Raw genomic sequence first — 14,847 nt, 5'->3', positions numbered from 1 at the left:
AACAAAGAACCAGAGAGAAGGGCTGGGGAGGGAGGGAAGAATAGCATGGAGAGAAAGAGAAGCACCCTGGAGTTCCACAGACAGGCCTCCCTTAGTTTTTGGTTAAGTGCTAATCTACACATGCATGAGAGAAAACTACTGAAGACTATTTGAAAAGAGTAGACAGAACAACTCCAGTATTGACACAGGGCTGTTAATAGTTTATGTTCAAGTAACTAAACTGTATTCCAAAACAAAAGCTAAAGCTAATTAAAGGAATATAACAAAATCTAACAATGAAAAATATAAAATTCACAGTGCCTGGTATCTAATAAAAAAATCATAAGGCATTCAGAAAAACAAAAAGACAAGACCCCTTGGGCTGGGGATATAGCTTAGTTGGTAGAGTGCTTACCTTGCACACACAAAGCCCTGGGTTCAATCCCAGCACTATAAATAAAGAAAGAAAGAAAGAAAGAAAAAAAGACCCTTAATCAGGATAAAAAAGTAAATAAATAAAAATAGATCCAGAAGTCACAGGGATGAAAGAACTAGCACATAAGGTATTTAAATATCTTTAGAAAAATATGTTCCATATGTTCAAGAAGTAGCAAAAACATGAAATGAGAACAAGAGAAAAGGAAAACATAAAAAAAGACTAAAATTAAACTTCTAGTGACTAAAAACACATCTCAAATGAAAAATAGACTGAATGAGATTGATAACAGATTAGAAATTTCAGGAAAAAAATCAGTGAACTCGAAGGCATACAGCATTAGAAATTATCCAGAATAAAGCCTAGAAGGCTCAATAAAAATGGGCAGAGCGTCAGCGACCTGTAGGACAACACTAAGAAATCTAATATTCCAGAAGGAAATGAGATCTGAGAGGAAGGGAATAAAATTTTTTAAATTTAAAATATTTAAACATTTCTATATTTGATCCAAGAAGCCCAAATATAAGAAGAATAAATATAAAGAAAATGATCCCAATAACATCATAATCAAATTGCTAAGGTGATAAAATGAAAATCTTAAAAGTTGACAGGGAAAAAGACACATTACAGAAGACCAAAGATAAAAATTACAGATTTCTTATGAGCTTTGGCAGGCAAGAGAGTACTGGAATAAAGACCCCCCCCCCACAAAACAACAACAACAACAACAACAACCAAACAAAAACCCTGCCAAGCTAGAATTCTTTGCCCAGCTAACTATCTCTCAAAATTAAAATAAAATAGAACATTTCAGACAGATGAACATGGAAAGAATTAATTTTAGCATATTTGCACTACTAAAAGTATGAAAAGAAGTTCTTGAAGCTAAAGGACACTGATAACAAAAAACAAAGTACAGGTTGAGCATCCCTTGTCCCCAAATACAAAGTACAAAATGATGGGTAAAAAAAGGCATGAGGATTAGAAAGGAAGAAGAAAAACTTTTTATTTGCAGACAACATGATTGAATTTGTAGAAAATTGTAAGGAAGATACTCAAAACCTTTTGGAACCAAAGTGAATTTACCAAGGTCATGGCATTCAATAACATAAAGAAATAAAGAATGTCTGAAACAGTACACAGGTGGGTTACTTGTTTTCCCACTTTAAAATATCTTTTAAAAATAATCGACCATTTAAAGCAAAAATGATAGCATATTAAATGAAATATATGACAATAGCAGACAGAAGGGGGAAAATGGCAGTGTAAAGTTTTAAAGTACTTTCAGTATTTACAGAGTGATACAATATTATTTGAACATGTAAATAAATAAAAGAGATATTATAAAAGCAGCCACTAAAAAAATGATAAAGACATAAAGGCAATGTGTTTGCATCCCATTACTCTAACTAATACTTGTGATAATCAACTTATAGAGAGAAATGTTTTCTTTTGGCTCATGGTTTTGGAGGTCTCAGTCTATTACTCATTGGTCCCATTGCTCTGAGTGCTCTGAGCCTATAGTCACATGGAATATCATGGTGGGAGCATGTGGGGGAGGAAGCCTGATCATCTCATAGAAGGGGAGTGAAAGAGATTGAGAGAGGAAGAGACCACAGTCCCACAGTCCCGCTGCAGCACATCACCAGTGATCTACATTCTCCCACTGGGTCCACCTCTTAAAGTTTTCACCATCTACCCATAGTACCATGCTAGGGAACAAGCCTTCATCACAAGGGCCTTTGGGGACATTTCATATCTAAACTACAGCAGGCAATAAGCAATAATGAAGATAAAATGGAGTTATAAATAAGAAACTCAATCTAAAATAAGAGAAAATTAAAAAAAAGAATAGATGGGGTAAACAGAAAAAAATAGCAAAATCATCTATTTAAAGCCAACTATACCAATAATTATGACAGATATAAATATAAATAAACATTCCAATTAAAAGGAAGAAATTGTTATATTGGATCAAAAAGCAAATATACACACTCTATAAGAAACCAATTTTAAATATAAAGACACGTATAGGTTAAAAATAAAATGGTGGAGAACATATACCATGCAAACAAAAAACATACCAAAATGACTTTATCAATATTGAACAAAGTAGACTGCAGAACAAGGAATATTACTAGGGAAAAATAAAATAATGTTATAAAGATAAAAGGGTCAATTCATCAAAAGGGCATACAATCCCAAATGTGCATGCACCCAGCAACAGTTTCACAACACATAAGGGGAGAACTCGTAGAACTAAAAGGAGGAAAAGACAAATTTACATTTATAGTTGGAAGTTTCAAAAATCCTCTTTTAGTCATTGTTAGATCAGGCAGATGTTAAAATTAATAAAGATACAAAAGAATTGAATAACACTACTAACCTAATATAGATATATAGAACACTCTACTTAATGACAATGGAATTCACATTCTGAACCATAAAGTAAGTCTCATTAAATTTGGGAGAATTGAAATCATACAAAATATATTAACTGAGCCTAACAGAAGTGTACTTAGAACTGACAAGAAAAAGCTGGTAGGAAAATCCCTAGTATTTGGAAACCAACAATGTGCTTCAAAATAACTCATGGGTCAAAGAAGAATCAGAAAATATTTTGAACCGAATAAAATAAAAACATGACAGAAAAAAAATTTGTGGGATATAGCTAATACAAGGATTTTATAGGAATAAATACCTATAGTAGGAAAGAAGAAAGGTCTCAAAACTTAAGAAGCTAGAAAAAGAAGAACAAATAACATACAAAGTAAGCATAAGAAAAGAAATATTAATGAGAATTGGAATTAATGAAATAGCAGAAAAATGACAGATAAAAATCAATGAAATGAAAAGTTGGGTCTTTGAAAAAGATCAATGATATCAATAAACTTCTAGTGAGAGGGATCAGAAACAAAACAGAAGACACAAATTATCAATAGTAGTAATGAAAGAAATTCTATAGATACTAACGGACAATAAGACACTAGTTTAAAGTAGTTTATGCCAATAAATTAAACAACTTAGGTGAAATGGATAAACTCCTGGAAAGACACAAACTATCCAAGTTCACTCCAGAAGACAGAGAAAACCTGAATATCCCTGAATCTACTAAAGAACCTTAATTCTTGGCTTAAAACCTTTCCACAAAGACAACTCATGGTCCAGATAACCCAGATAACTTCACTGGTGAATTCTATTAAATATTCAAGAAAGGGCAGGGCATGGTGGTGCATGCCATATCCCAGTGGCTCAGGAGCCTGAGGTAAGAGGATTTCAGGTTCAAAAGCAAAAATAAAAAGGGCTGGAAATGTGGCTCAGTGCCAGGTGGTTCAATTCCTGGTACCAACAAAAAAAAAAAAAAAAAAGGAAGATATAATGCCAACACTATATGAACTCTTCCAGAAAACAGAAAAAGAAGGAAACTCTTGCCTTCTCAGAGTTACCCTGATACCAAAACTATACAAGGATATTAATAAAAGATAAAAAGATATTAATGGTAAAAGATAATGAAGGAGGACAAACATAGCAAAAAGCAGAAACACAAAGAAGAGCAGGGGTGCTGGAGGAGTGAAAGGACTAGACACTGTCACATGTCTTCTGTTGACCAGTTCCCAAGTGTAATGCCCTGTGTGGCACAGTGCTCAACAGCATGGACTGTGGGCGCCAGACTGCCAGGATTCAGGTCTCAGCCCTCCTACTTGCTAGTCACTTGACTTTTAGCAAGTTACCAATTTCTCTGTGCTTTAACCTTCCCATCTACAAATGGAGATAATAATAGTTGTTAAGAGGATAAAATGAATAAATATTTTTCAATTGCTTATACCAGAACCAGGCACAAGGTAAGTACTTCATCTGTGTTTGCTGAAATTACTATCTGTGTTATGTTAGTTGGTTCCTGTCTTCATAATATTTAACCTCAAAACGAACCATGCCACGAGTGATCTTCCTAAAAGGCAAATCTGATCATGCCACTCTTGAGGTGGTTTAGTAGCATCATCAAGTCTAAATTTCCCAGACTTTAGTGATCTGAGGCCTGGTTTCTGTGACTAGCCCGCTCATGCTGCACTGCCGTCCTGGGGGTTGTTTGGAGTTCCCACATATGCTCTCACTGGCAGATGCCCCACTTAGGCACATACTGCCTCCTGTTGGCCTAGGAAGTCCCTTCCTATGGGTCAGTCATCATCTCAAAAGTCACTTTCGCCATCAAAATTTTCCTAACATTTCTCTGCAGAGCCAAGTGGTCCCTCTAGTAAGCTGTCAGACCTCTTACCCGTATTCCTGTAATGGCACTAACCACAATACAGAATTAAAATTTCTGTGTCTGTCTCTAGAGACCTATGGATAGGATTGTGTCTATCTTGGCATCCATAAAAATGAGGTAAAGAAGCTTTAAAGATGTTTCTTGGATAAATAAATAGATTTAAAGGTCAAAAATAGAAATAAAGCTTATATATTCAGGTGAACAAGAAAGAATGGGATACTAAAGGACTGTGAGGGATGGGTAAGTTCACCTCTGTAATTAGAAGATTTTGACATGATTGGCAACAGTTGTACTGCCATCCAATAGTCCCCTGTTATCAATAACAGGGCTGGATATACTATAATCCTGGCTCAAAATGATATTCTCTTATATTTATTCCAATCATTTCTCACATTCATTCTGCCTTTGAGAGAGAAAATTCATTTTCATGAGCCTCAGTGTCTTTTGTGAAGTAATTTCTATGTCAAAATGCTCCAAAAGCAAAGTTCTTCCCTTTTACTCTAATTCTCAATTTCTTTCTCTTTTATAAAGCAGAATAGGAAATTTCAGTGCCACACTAAGTGTAAGAATAATGAGCTCAATCTTACTGAACAACTTTGGGGAAGTTATTATACATTTATACATCTCAACTTTCTCTTCCTTTAAAGGGAATCAACTCTGCTATCTTGGAGGTCACAGGAAATAGTAAAAAGAAAAATTTACAAAGTACTTTCTATGCACCTTACATGTATTAACCTATATAGTTCCATAATTCTTAGAAGTAGGAGCCATGATTATCCCCAATATACAAAAGAAGAAGTAAGCACAGAGTGAGACTTGAAGAATGAAGGTCACACTTAAAAGAGTGGCAGAGGCAGGCTGGAACCCAAGCATTCTGGCTTCAGTGTCCCTGCTGCTACCCTCACCTCCTGCCTCCCTGCAGGTCAATGAAAGCTAGCAGGCACCAAACAAAACCTCAGTACATTAAAGGATTAAAAGGCTTTAAAGTTATATGTTTTTTTTTCTTCAAACAAATGCCAGCCTTATTATAACTGAACACAGAATAAAAGTGAAAAGAAAATTAAAGCAGCAGTAAATAATAGGCTTCAGATATGGGGCAAGGTTTGATATTTCAACCACATCTTGCAGACAAGATTTTAAATTCTCAATCTACCCACCACCTATAGCAAAAATAAGGAGAGTTTTGTGATTTTAGCCTTTAAGAAGATGGACTTGTCTTTCATGGTTACTAAATCCACAGTAAAGATGACACTGCCACTAAATGAACTTCTACCTTAGGGTAAGGCTTTACGAATCAGCAAGTTAGGCTGTTCTCAGGAGCAATGGCTGAAGAACACAAATACAGCACAAGATACACTTGTGTTATGTTTATTCTACAGAAGTCAATTTTATTTTTATAAAACATTAAATATTTAATTAATTCTGTCATCCTCTATTCAAAGAAGTAATTTACAGCAAAATTGAAGGAACATTCACTAGGTGTAATCCATTACCTCCAAATAGTTATTAACCTCTTATATTTATTCCCTTCTGGGCAATGGACCTTAGAAAATGCCAAATAAATAACTGTTGAATAAAGAAATACTATTTCAGAGATGGGTTCACAGAAATTCTGCATTTCCAGATGGTTCCTTAAAAGGAACAGGAGCCTTATGCTAGTTGTCAGGTGCCCTGAAGAACTCCATTAACTTGGAGAACTTACACCTTAGGTCTCTAAGTCTCAAGCCCCATTTATCTGCACCTATGGTTTCTTCATGTCCTTCTCCTATCAGAAAGAACAGAGGAAGATCAGGTTACATTGCTTCTTAGGGATGGTATAAATTCCTGTGAGGTCTCCCTTCTGTCATGAAAAGTTGCCCTGGCAACCATATTTACACATCCATTCATTTCCCTCCCCTCCTTTGATTCACTGGTTGGTATAAAAATTAATTTGCATTGAACTGCTGAAGCTTACAAGTCAATCAGTCCAATACACTTACAAAAAAGTTTAGACCCTGGTTTATGCCCAAAACTATTCTTTTTTAAAAAATATTTTTTAGTTGTGGATGGACACAATACCTTTATTTTTATTTATTTATTTTTATGTGGTGCTGAGGATCGAACCCAGTGCCCCATACATATGAGGCAAGCACTCTGCTGCTGAGCCACAATCCCAGCCCCCCAAACTCATTCTTAAAAAGGACATATTCACTTTAGAAATTTGAGTGCAATTTTATTTAGTTCAATATTTTAAAACAGAATACATATGCTAGATGTTTCTGGTTAGAGGTAAAGAAAAGAATATTGTCCCAAGGGCATCTGGCCAATATTAGTTAGGAAGACCAAGAGACAACAAGGTAACTTAGTTCTAAGTAAGCTATGTTATGCATTGGAGAAAAGAATTAAGGACCAGGGCAGAAGTCTAGGCCATATGAGAAGTCAGCACGTGGATAGTAGGAATGAGCATAAGTTTTCAAGAAAAGAGTTCCATTAATTCATTCGCCAACTATTTAAGTAGCTACTAGTGCCAGGTATTGGGAATATAGCAACTAACACTCAGACACAGACCCTGCCTTTATAAAGTCTCAAGTTAAATATTTGAAAAGTGAAACAATGTTGACTTTGAAACTATATGATTTCATATGAGATCTGGAACTGGTTTTAGAGAAGGGATGGCACAGGGATTCACAGAGTGAGAGAAGGCTGAGTCCTCACTAGAGCCAGAGAACTGGCATGTCAAGTAGTCCTTGACATAAACCTTTACATTTTTACCTTCAGTGACAATAGATCTATAGATGGGAAGATGAACAAAGATATATTTGTCCTATGACACAAGGCTGGATACTTTGCAGTATACCTAAGTTTTCTAAAGAGTAGTGTAAAAGATAAGAAAGGTAGTAGTTATTCTTAAGATTGTTCAACAACCATTTATTAAGCATCTATCATGTTCAAGGAATAGTTTTAGAAATTGGAGCTATAGGTATGAAAAAGACACAGTCCCTAGAAATTATAAAAATGTGGTAAATGCTATCATGAGATGTTAAAGTACAAAGGAGGACCAGAGAGGAAAGATACTAAGTCAATAAAAGCAAGATGGATGTGTTTTCGAGAAGTAATGCTTGAATAGAGCCTTAAAAGATAAAGGAGCTGATTGTTTTAAGCTGATAAACTTTGAGTAATTTCTTATGTAGCAATATCATAGCACAAACAAGAGAATATGGAGAACACGTAGCCACCTAAACTGCCTCATAAGGTATGCCATAAGTTATACTGCACCGGAAATCTTTTCATATTTTTAATCTCACATTTTCTTAGGTTTACTTGATCCATGTTGGGAATAGGAAAGGAAAACAAACATTCCAAACAGGAAGGAGATAGGTAAGGGAAGGAGGAAACACAAACTCAGTCCTGTCTGATTTCCTCCATGAGGACATCTGGGTTGGCTGGCATAGGACTAGGTCAAGTGGTTGGTTGGTGTCAAGACCTGGTTAGTACTTTCTCAGGGAGATCAAGAATAGGAGGAGCGAGAAGGTGAGTAAAAATTGTTTTCAAGAGAATAATAACCACTAAAACCATAAAAATTTTAATTTTTTAATTTTTCAGGTTCAAGCAAAGGCAAAAAAGAAAGAAAATGTAAAAAAAAAAGTTTTTCTGTTTTTCATGGTCTGTGGGAGTACATGAAATTTTAACAGAATGAGCAATAAAGGCAAAAGCAGAAAATGAGCATTCCAGACACTATGGTAAACAGGGCAGTCTGTGCTTTGGGAGTGAAAGGGTGGTGGCAGTCTGGGTAAAAAGGCACCAGAATAAAACAGATAAGTCACAGAAAAACTGTCCAACTCTAATTTCTGTTTCAGTAGTTTGAAAAGTGGTCTCCTTAGCTTTCCACAGGCACATGGGTACATCTGACTACAAAGGAAACAGAAATGAACTCGTGTTTTATTTACACTGGGAGTAAAATAACACAGGATTATACCTTTATCAAATAATACCCTTGAAATATAATGGATGAGTTTCCAGAAGTCATTTTGAGTAAATAATTCCTTGTCTATTCATTCTCTATTCTTTTCATACTGACTGGGAATCCACTTAAAATTCAAATTATATTCTTTCCCTCTTCATACCACCAAACCAAAATGAGAAGAAGACAGGAAAATGTGATTGTGCATCATGACACAGCAAGGACTCTAGGCCACTTGACCAAAATAAAGGCTACAGCGTGGCATACTTTCCCAGCTTTACACCTAAAGGCAGATTGATACCCCAGCCAGAATGGTTACAAGATTTGTGGAGCCCAGTGCAAAATGAAAACGCAGTGCCCCTTGTTAAAAATCACTGAAATTGCAAGCCAGCAACAATAGAGCACTAAATCAGGCACAGGGCCCCTCTAAGTACAGGGTCCTGGGAGACTGCATAGGTTGCATGTCCGTGAAGCTGGCCCTGCCTTCAGAGACAGCAAGGCATGGTCCTGTAGAAAAGCTGAAGAGTCAGAGCTGGATTAAAATCCTATCTCTGCTACTCATTAGCTATGCGATCGTAGGCGATGTATTTCACCTCTCCATATTTCCAAGAGGTTGTGTGATTAGAATCCAGCTTGTGAGAATTAAATGGGATATTTAATAGAATATATAAAATGCTTAGCACAATGCCTAGCACTTAATAAATGGTAACTGTACTATTACTGTTCAGTGTAATGTACAGGTAGATAGTTATTAAAGCAGTAAGTTGAAGAAATGAATTGTTGACTTGCTATTAAGGTCACAAAAGAAAAAGAACACCAGTTTAGAACAAAATAATGAGGCACATAGGGAAGACTAAATCTTTTCTTTGACTCTGCTACTTTTTCTAACCATTTTCCTATTTTTTCTTCCTTTTATTGCCAAACATACACAGAGTAATCTGCATGCTGTCTCCATTTCTTATCTACGTCTCATGTACAATTCTCCCCACCCCTGCCTTTTTGACTTTTAATATCCATGTTTCTCTGCCCCCACCAAATTAAAGTTATCACTTTCAAAAAGTTACTCTGACCTCCTATCTCCTAAATATAATGGATGTTTCCCGTGTTTTCTGCATAGTTTCTTACTGCGGACCTACTCTCCCAGCTTGAAACCCTTTTTCTCGTGACTTCTGTGGGGCTGCACTCTCATGGTTAGCAGCATGGCCATGCATCCACCAGGGCACCACAAATAGTGGTGAACAGGATGCACGCCTTAGATGAATAAATGAGTCCTTCTGCCTTTCTAATATTTCTTGTTTTCTGCCGTACTAGCTCCATTTCCCCTCCTTATCCTTAAGTGTGGCTAATCTCTGAGCCTCAGTTCTTGGTTCTCCATACTTCCATTTTTATGCCATAATCAGTGGTGAACCCAGCTAACCATGTGACTTCAGTTACTACCTTCTCTACATACAATTCCCTATCTTCCCTCTTTTGATCATTAGCCCCCAAATTCCAAACACTTGTGGGGCATGTCCATTGAAAAGTCTAGCATTCTCTCAGGATATTAGTATCTTCTCTTCTCCCCTGGCTTTCTTTCCTCTGTCCTATTTTTGCTGATCCTTCACCTAGGGTCAAGACTACATTTGATGCTACTTTATCTCTTGTCCTCCTTATCCAATCAGTCACAAAGTCTAGTTCATTTCTCCTTTATAATACTTATTAGACACATTTTTTTATTGTTGTCATTGCAATACCCTTATTCAATTCCTGATCCCCTCACACTAACATCCTTTAAATAGCCAACTAACTGGTTGTAAAATTTTCTTTCTCTCCTTACTAAAGTCTATTCTCCATATGACTGTTGAGAATCTTTTAAAAATATTATTTCCATGACCTCACATTTTCCTAACCAAAAATCTGCTTTCCGTCATCTACAGCGTTTCAGTGCTTGTGACAGTATGTCTTCAACAAACTCTTCCAGTCTCACACTTTTCTACTTAAATCCTCTGATCTTGCCAGACTGGCTAACCTCATTAATTGATGCCTGAAACTTTCATCTATATCCCCACCTAATGTTTAATTAACATTATTTTTCCCATCAGGAAATCCTGTCCACTTTCCTTCCAACAGAATTCACCATAGCTCTGAAAAAGCTTTCTTTAGTAATCATAGTCCATAGCTCACGTGATCTTTTCCTTTCCTTCCCTTCCCTTCTCTTCCCTTTCCTTAAAAAAAAAAAAAATATATATATATATATATATATATATATATATATATATAATATATATATTTTTTTAGTTGTTGATAGACCTTTATTTTATTTATTTTTATGTTGTGCTAAGAATCGAACCCAGTGCTTCACACATGCCAGGGAAGTGTACTACCTCTGAGCCACAACCACAGTCCCTCTTCCCTTTCCTTTTAAAATTGAAGCCCTAAGATAATTCATGACTATTTCTTCTTTCCTCTTCTTCTTCTTCTTCCTCCTCCTCCTCCTTTTTCTTCTTCTTTTTTTTTTAAACTGGAACTAGGGATTGAACCCAGAGTCTCACACATGCTAGGCAAGTGCTCTACCACTGAGTTATATTCCCAGCTCTTTTTTTGTGTTTTAAGACAGGATCTTGCTAAGTAGCTGAAGCTGGCCTTGAACTTGCAGTCCTCCTGCCTCCGCCTCCCAAGTAGCTGGGATTATAAGTATGCACCACTATAACCAGCATGATGATCTTTTTCTTTCTTAACTCCTAAAATAACACGTTTAGAACCTCCAAAATGTGCTGAATTAATGCTTTATCTTTGTGATTTCATTTACTCCTCAAAATAGTATGAGGCAAATGGTTTTCTTACAGATGAAGAAACAGGAGTCAAACAAACAACTTGCCCAAAGTTATACAGCAAGTAACTGGTAGAACTGGGATCTAAATCCTAGTTAACTGAGAATAACCCCATACCACACCACCTCTCTCATTTTCCTGTCTCCTCCAAAGCACAAATACAGCACAGTATTTGCACACAAGCAGGTGTTCGGTAAATATACTGATTGAGAAGATTGCTTAAATACTGCCCATGATTTTCTAGAACTTACACAACTATCAATCTTAGCAAAGCACTTTAGGCACATCACCCCTGAGTTACCTTCTTTACACAGCTTAATCTGTAATGTAGTTCACAAGAGATGTGTCAAAAAATCTCCACAGTTCATTCTAAAAACAAATTTTGGTTTATGTAAAGCTAAAAGGACTTTAATGATTCAAACATTAGATGAGCTCTGGAGAAAAGGTCCATCTTACAACTTTGTCACCTACCCTTGTGCTCTGCTTCTAAATGACTAGAAAGTAAAAATAGGCTGGCAAGTTGATGGCTTATGAGGTAAAAAGGACTATTTATAGGTCTGGAGATACATGCTAAGGCAGAAGAATAGGATTTTCTCTGCTCTCTTAGTTAAGACCTTAGTAAAAGAAATCCTACAAAAGTGAATCATGGGTAGAAATTGGGATTAAGAGGATAAGTAGTAAAGAGGAAGAGAGAACAGAAAGGAGACAGCACTGGAAATAGTTTCCCAAGGAAAAAACACTGTCCTTTGCTGCACAGGTGCTTGAAGTTGTCAGATCTACAGTTGTTTTACACCACAGTGGGTTCTGACTCATCTGCGTGACTCATGGCCTGTCCCCAATGGGCTTGCCCTAACTCCCAGCATAGTCCAATCCTCTTTTGATTCAGATCCTTCTAGTTTCTGATCCTATTACTCATTTCCCTAGGTCTCACAGATTTGACATCCAGCATTGCTTCCCTGGCTATGACCTGAATTTCTCTTTTTGTGTGGCTTAGATCTGTCCTCCCAGGAGGCTGCTTCTAGTGCCCAGTTTTCAGGCCCCCTACCTTGGGAAGTCTTGTAAACTACCCCGTTTCTACTTCTACTTGTTGGAAACTTTCTTGCCAAGATATAGATGACAAAGACCAGGAATGAGGCTCAGAAAAACTGATGAGGGTAAAATATGAGGGAGAAAAACAAATACCACTGGAATGTAATAAGAATTGAGAAATTCTAGGTAATATTGGTAAAGGCATGTTGTAGAGAAAGGGAAAATGCCATCGTTACAATATAAAGCCATTCCCCAGAGAAACCGTTCTTTAAGTGGCTGCATTCACTGGTCCTTCTGCTTTGGTTGATCTTCAAATCCTTTCACTCTTCCTTGCAAAGCAAACTCTATTCATCCTTTATCACCTTGCTTAAGTGTGTTCTTCCCTGATCTTCTACACAGTTAATTGTTCCCTCTTCTATTATGCTAACAATTTTGTCTCTCCCACTACTTCTTTGAGGACAAGGACTAATTATCTTATTTATCATGGCATCCCCAAGACATAGCAGAGTGCCTAGCATACACCAAGTGTTTATTGTGTGATAAAAGACATCAAGAGCAACACGGAAGTGCAATTTGCACTTCATTTGCAAAAAATCAATTTGGTTCCTGGTACTTTACATGTGTAACCACATTTTCCCTTGATTTTGAAGAAAAGGCTTTAGACTCATAAATGAAACTCTATTGATATGACTGGTACATTAGTAGGTTTTTCATCACCATGGGAGATGAAAACATTTTCCCTAACAGGAAAACTCCCAGGGCAAACTAAATATTAGTGGCACATCTCCCATCCTACCATTTCTATTGCAGTGAAAGCTAAATTACACTGTGAGCCTAAAGCTGCCGCCAGTCTTAGTGAATTGGGGGAGGGGGAATAATTAAAAGACGTCACTTCTGTAGCAGTCCTAGGAGGGGGGTGGGGAGAAAGATGAATTTAAATCTTTCCTCATAAGAAATTTGTTAGAAACTCACGTAAAACAGCTGCTTCCTCTGTACATGACAGACCCGATCCAGGTGTCCCGCAGTGACCTTTTTCCATGGGTGTCAGGTCATCTGACCCAGCACAGAAAACAAGGGGCCAGTGCCTTTCTTGGGTAAATTTCCTTTTCATACTTTGGGGCCTGTGTTTTCTTAAGGGGACTGTCCTCTCCTCCCAGTACCAACAACCGGGTTCCCTTGGCTGGTGACCCCACGCACCAATCTCGCCTTCTTCCCTCAGGATTCCTCCCTCCCCGTGCCCGACCCCAGGCTTGACTCTGGGTCAAAAGTGCCGGCGGCTGGACTGTCAGGCCGCGGCTGAGGAGGGGGCGCGTGATCAGGCCCGACCCCCGGTTTCCCCCCGCACTCTGCGGGACAGTGGCGGAGACGCAGGCCGCGAAGCCCACTGGCTGCTGAGGCGGGCCTCTGCGCCGGACCGGATCCCGCTCCCTAAGCGCGCGAGTGCCAGGACTTCAGCCGGTTCCCCGCAGCTTCCCGCAAGCCCGGGCCGCAGAGTTCGCCGCAGCCCTCTTCTCGGCTGGGTCCCGGGCCCCGGCGTGCCGCGGTCAGCAGGTCGCCCGCCCGGGCTGCTCAGTCCCTGCGCGGGCCCCGCGCTGCGGATCCCGGGTCAGACCGTCCGCCGCCTGCCGCCGATGCCCACGGCAATGCCCCGCCTCGCGCGGCCGGGCCCTGCCGCCGCGCCCCGCTGCTCCGTGACAGCTGGGTGCCCAAAGGGTTAAGCCAGCAGCGCGGCGCCGGGAGTCCCCCGCGAGCTGCCGGTCCGCCGCGAGCCGACCCCAGCGCGCACGCGCCCGCCCGTTACCTGCGGTCGCCTTCGCGCTCCTCCTCCACCTGGCCGCTCTCTCCCGGGGGCCGCCCCTCAGCCCGCCCCCTCGGCTCGGCGCCGCGCACCCTGCTGGCTACTCGGACGCGGCCCGGGGAGGAGGGGCGTGGGGGCTATTACCATATATTAGCATACCAGCGCCGTCACGTGGCTGCTCTAGCCAATAGTCACTCTGGAAAGGCGGGGATTGGGCTAAACACGCCTCCCTGCTGCTCCAGACCTGAACCGGTGGCCATGGCAACGACTGGGCGGGGGAGTGGAGAGTCCGCTGGCCCCCGGGAGCATCTTCTCTACCTGAGCTCGGCTTAGCAGTACCGCGTAGCACTTTTCCCATCCCACGTAGGGAGAGGGGCTGAGTTTGGATCAGCCAACGAGATTCAGATTCAGCAAATACTTACGGAGTACTTAATCACGTGCTTAATACTTTTCTGCCGAATATGATTTTCTGGGTAACCCTGAGAAGTTTGTACTATTAACTTCACTTGATATTAGGAAAAACGGAGCCCCAGAGAAATTAGGTCACTCATCCAAGGCCACACAACCACACCAAACAGCAAAGGTGTAGAT

At 39.2% G+C, this 14,847-nt stretch overlaps 1 protein-coding gene across 1 annotated transcript in view; it reads right to left on the bottom strand.

Annotated features, from left to right (window-relative positions):
• Positions 1 to 14,334, bottom strand: part of Phc2 (polyhomeotic homolog 2) — a 104,543-nt gene extending 90,209 nt beyond the window's left edge. Inside the window, exon 1 of the mRNA XM_076860794.1 lies at positions 14,260 to 14,334. The gene's annotated coding sequence lies outside the window, so the exon portion shown is untranslated. The remainder of the gene's footprint in view (positions 1 to 14,259) is intronic.
• Between the last annotated feature and the right edge of the window lie 513 nt (positions 14,335 to 14,847).

The sequence above is a fragment of the Callospermophilus lateralis genome, chromosome 7, assembly GCF_048772815.1.
Source record: "Callospermophilus lateralis isolate mCalLat2 chromosome 7, mCalLat2.hap1, whole genome shotgun sequence".
In the NCBI taxonomy this organism is placed as follows: domain Eukaryota; kingdom Metazoa; phylum Chordata; class Mammalia; order Rodentia; family Sciuridae; genus Callospermophilus; species Callospermophilus lateralis.
The sequence above is the reverse complement of the archived record's forward strand: the minus strand, read 5'-3'. Positions and strand labels throughout refer to the sequence as shown.